Below are 4,939 nucleotides of genomic sequence, written 5' to 3'. Positions count from 1 at the left end.
ATTTTTTGGAACAGCTTGAGAAGGATTGGTATTAATTCTTTTAATGTTGAGTAGAATTCACCAGTCAAGCTGTCTGGTCCTGAACTTTTGTTTGTAGGGAGTTTTAAAATGACTGATTTAATGTCCTTACTAGTAATTGGTCTATTCTAATTTTCTATTTCTTCATGATTCAGTCTTGGAAGGTTGTATGTTTCTAGGAATTTATCCATTTTTTCTAGCCTGTCCAATTTATTGGCATATAATTAATTTTCCATAGTAGCCTTTTGTGATCCTTTGTATTTCTGTGGCATCAGTTGTAGCATCTTCTCTTTCATTTCTGTTTTATTTGAGTCCTCTCTCTTTTTTCTTGGTGAGTTGAGCTAAAGGTTAATATTGTTCCTATTTTCTAAACCAGCTCTTGATTTCATTGATCTTTTCTATTGTCTTTTTAGTCCCTCAATCATGTATTTCTGCTCTGATCTTTGTTATTTCCTTCCTTTTACTAACTGAGCTTCATTTGTTCTTTTCCTAGTTCCTTGGGGGTGTAAAGTTTGGTTTATTTGAAAATTTTTTTTTGTTTCTCTAGGTAGGCATTTGTCACTATGAACTTCCTCTCAGGACTGCTTTTGGTGCATTTCATAATGTTGGTATGTTGTGTTTCCATTTTCAATTTGCCTCAAGGTGTTTTTTTAATTTCACTTTTGATTTCTTCATTGACTCATTGGTTGTTCAGTAGCATGGTGTTTAATCTTCACATATTTGGGACCTTTCTAGTTTTCTTCTTGTGATTGATTTCTAGTTTCATACTACTGTGGTTGGAAAAGATGCTTGATATGATTTCAATTTCCTTAAAATTTTTAAGACTTGTTTTGTAGCTTGACATATGATGTATCCTGGAGAAAGTTCCATGTGTACTTGAGAAGAATGTGTTCTGCTGCTTTTGGATAGAATGTTCTGTATATATCTATGAAGTCCATCTGGTGTAACATGTTGTTTAAGACCGATGTTTCCTTATTGATTTTTCTGTCTGGATGATCTATGCAGTGATGTAAGTGGGGTATTAAAATCTCCTACTATTATTGTATTGCTGTCTATTTCTCCCTTTAGATCTGTTAATATTTGCTTTGTATATTTAGGTGCTCTTATGTTGGGTGCATAAATATTTACAAATGTTATGTCCCGTTGTTCGATTGACCCTGTTATCATTATGTAATGCACTGCTTTGTCTCTTATTACGGTCTTTGTTTAACTTCTTTTTTGTCTGATATGTCTACCCCAGCTTTCTTTTGGTTTTAATTTGCATGGAAATTTTTCCCCTTCCCTTCACTTTCGGTCTCACTATGTTCCTATATCTGAAGTGAGTCTCTTGTAGTTAACGTATAGATGGGTCTTGTTTTTTTTTTTTTTTTTTTTTTTACATTCATGCAGCCACTGTATGTCTTTTAATTGGGGAATTAGTACACTTACATTTAAAGTAATTATTGATAGGTATGTACTTATTGCCATTTTGTGAATTGTTTTCTGGCTGTCTGTAGTTCCTCTGTTCCTTTATTTCCTTTTGCTCTCTTCGTGTGTGGTTTGATGACTTTCTTTAGTGGTATGCTTAGAGTCCTTTCTCATTATCTTTTGTGTATCTATTATAGGTTTTTGCTTGATATTTGAAATGAGGCTTGCATATAAAAATTTATATTTATAACAATCTACTTGAAGATGATAAAAACTTAAGTTTCTAATGCTTTCTAAAGCTCTTCCCCATCCATTACCCCATTTTATATTCCCATTGTAAAGCTCAACCTTACTACTCCCTCCATGTCTTTTGTTTTTGTTGTCACATTTAATATCTTTTTATCTTGTGTATCCCTTAATTACTATAGTTACAATTATTTTTACTACTTCATCTTTTAACCTTCATACTAGCTTTATGAGTGATTAATCTACTACCTTTACTGTAAATTTACCTTTCCAGTTAGATTTATTCTTTCATACATTTTCTCGTTTCTATTTAGTATCCTTTCTTTTTGGCTTAAAGAAGTCCCTTTAAGAACAGTTTATTGGTGATAACTCCTTTAGCTTTTGTTTTTCTGGGAAACTCTTATCTTTTCCTCAATTCTGAATGATAACTTTGCTGGATAAAGTACCCTTGGTTGGAAATTTTTTCTTTTAGCACTTTGAATATACAGTGTCACTTTCTTCTGGCCTGCAAAGTTTCTGCTAAAAGTCTGCTAACAGTCTCATGATGGTTTCCTTGTACATAACAAATTGTTTTTCTCTTGCTTCTTTTAAGATTCTCTCTTTGTCTTTAACTTTTGACATTGAAGTATAATGTAACTTGGTGTGTTTCTCTTTGGGTTCACCTTTTTTTGAACTCTCCGGAATTCCTGGATCTGGATGTCTATTTCTTTCCCCTGGTTAGGGAAATTTCAGCCAACATTTCTTCAAACAATTTCTGTCTCTTTATCTCTCTTTTTTCCTTTTGGGACTTCTATAATGTGACTTTTATTGTGCTTGAGATTATCCCATAAGTCCCCTAAGTTATCTTAACTTTTATTCATTCTTTTTGCTTTTTGCTCTTCTGATTGGGTGATGTCACTGATCCTTTTTTTTTTCTTCATCCTGTCTGCTCTTGAACCCTTTTAGTATATTTTTAGTTCGATTACTGTATTATTGTATTGTATTATTCAGTTTGCTTGGAAATTTCTTTTTTTTTTTTTTTTGACTTTTACAAACTGTTTATTTTCCGTCAACCCTTTCCATTTCTATTTCCATTTTGTTTGCCTTTGTGGAAGAGCAGCTTAAGACCACTCAGTCGTTGTTCCTACCCATTCAGTGGCCTGAGCAGTGGGAGCTGCAGACCAGTCTTCAGTGGTCGGCTGGGTGCTCCAGTCTTCAGTAGGGAATTGCTGAATATGTACTGAGGGCACCTGCATGCCTTCAGACCAGTGTGCGACTTCAGGCTGAGTAGCAGTGAACTCAGGAGCTGGAGCCGTCCATTCACCCTGAAGTTCCTCCTCGGTCACAGCCTTTTCAGCAGCGTCCTGCTCTTCCTTTTCAATCTCTTCAGGATCTCTGTAGAAGTAGAGATCAGTCATGACCTCCCATGGGTGTTCACGGGAAATGGTGCCATGCATGCGCAGACTTCCCTGGCCAGCATCCACCATATCAGACCCACTGAGTGAGCTCCCTTGTTGTTGCAAGGGATGGCAATGTCCACATAGCACAGAGGAGAGTCTGTGTTACACAGAGAAATGGTAGGCAGGTTAACATAGGACGCCCCTGTAAGAGGCTGGTGGTCAGCCCTGGGATCAGTAACCACCAGAAGTCTCGGCTCCCAGAAGGCTGCCTGGATCTGGTTAGTGAAGGTTCCAGGAGTGAAGCGGCTGGCAATAGGAGTGGCTCTGGAGCAGCAGCAAATTTCAGCACAGCTCGTTGGCCAGTATTCCTGGACGATATGACACTGACATCAGCTGGGTTTTCAATGGCAATGATGACATGAGCTGCCAGCAGAAGGTCCTCCCAGGTTCTCTTCAGATTTACGATGTAGATACCATCACTTTTCCTTTTGTAGATGTACTGTTCCATTTGAAAGTCAAGGTTGGTGCCACCTAAATGGGTTCCTGCTGCAAGGAATTTGAGGACATCCTCCTCCTTCATTTGCAGGATATCAAGGACTCTGGACTTTGTGAAAGTTTCCCTTTGCAAAACAATGCTGTATGGACCCTTCCCTGAGCAGCTTGGAAAGCTGCTTGGAAATTTCTTATATTTTCCATCTCTCTGTTAAAATTCTCACTGCGTTTATCCATTCTTCTCCTGAGTTTGCTGAGTATCTTCATGATCATCACTTTGAACTCTTTATCAGGTAAATTACTTATCTCTATTTCACTAATACTTATTTTTTGGGATCTTATCTTGTTCTTTTGTTTGGAGCATATTCCTCTGTTTCTTCATTTTGCTTGACTCTGTTAGTTTCTATGCCTTAGATGGCATTGCCATCTCTCCTAATCTTTAAGTGTTGGCATTGTGTAGGAAAAGAACCTTATCATTCAACCCTGCCCTAGCTGTTGGTGGTTGTCTCTCAAATCTTGGTCATTGTCCAAGCAGCCTATTTTATTTTTAATAGCTCCCAGTAGTTGAGGGTATGCCAAGACCAGTCATTGTCCCCAAAGGGGAGGGGATCTCATTTAGCACCTAGATTCAGGCTGATTGGAAGCCAGACCCTCTGGCAGTAGCTTTTAGAGAATGCAAATGTATATAGTTATCTGGGATTGCAAATATAAGCTCTGCTGGCCACCAGAGCCAGATGATCTAGAAGTGTCCCCTGGCAGCACTGACAAATATCAGCACCAGAGAAGTGTATAAACTCTTTTCTTTAAGATACCAATGAACTAGAGCAAGGCAGAGGGAGAGAACAAAGATTGCATCCACTGTTCCCCATTCCCTGAGAACACTTCTACAGGCCCTTCTAAGTGAGCCAAACCAGAAGCCTGTCCCTCAGGTCAAAGCCCCTAGTCAAGCAAATATACCTCTTTCTCAGAAAGACGGGGGATATGTTTCAAGCTGCTATCTAAACAGTGCCCTAGGAGAGGTAATCTGCCAATAACTGTCTCTCTGATTGTTACAGTCCCGTGGACCCAGGAATACAAACCCCCAGGCCTCCATATCTTGGTGATCAAGGGGTGTCCCCTGGGTTGAAGCTTCAAAAAGTGTGTCACCAGATGTAAAAACTGGGGCATCAGATGTGTGAGGAAGCTCCTCTCTGGGAGATACTGAAGCCCTGGCATGTGGCAGAAGAAAAGTGTGAAGATGACACCCACTGGCTGGAGTAAAGCAAAGGGGGAGTATGAGATGGCACCCGCCAATAAAAGAAAAAAACAACAAAAAGGAAAATAAAAAAGAAAAACAGGAAAAAAAGACACAAAAGAAGAAAAAGAAACACACACACTCACACACACACGGATGGCAA

The 4,939-nt window shown here is 38.6% G+C and overlaps 1 pseudogene; it reads right to left on the bottom strand.

The window, feature by feature from the left end:
* Positions 1 to 2,726: 2,726 nt before the first annotated feature.
* LOC116634744 lies at positions 2,727 to 3,758 on the bottom strand (annotated as a pseudogene).
* Positions 3,759 to 4,939: the final 1,181 nt, after the last annotated feature.

This window comes from Phoca vitulina, unplaced genomic scaffold (assembly GCF_004348235.1).
Source record: "Phoca vitulina isolate PV1807 unplaced genomic scaffold, GSC_HSeal_1.0 scaffold9, whole genome shotgun sequence".
In the NCBI taxonomy this organism is placed as follows: domain Eukaryota; kingdom Metazoa; phylum Chordata; class Mammalia; order Carnivora; family Phocidae; genus Phoca; species Phoca vitulina.
This window is presented reverse-complemented; position numbering and strand designations above follow the sequence as displayed.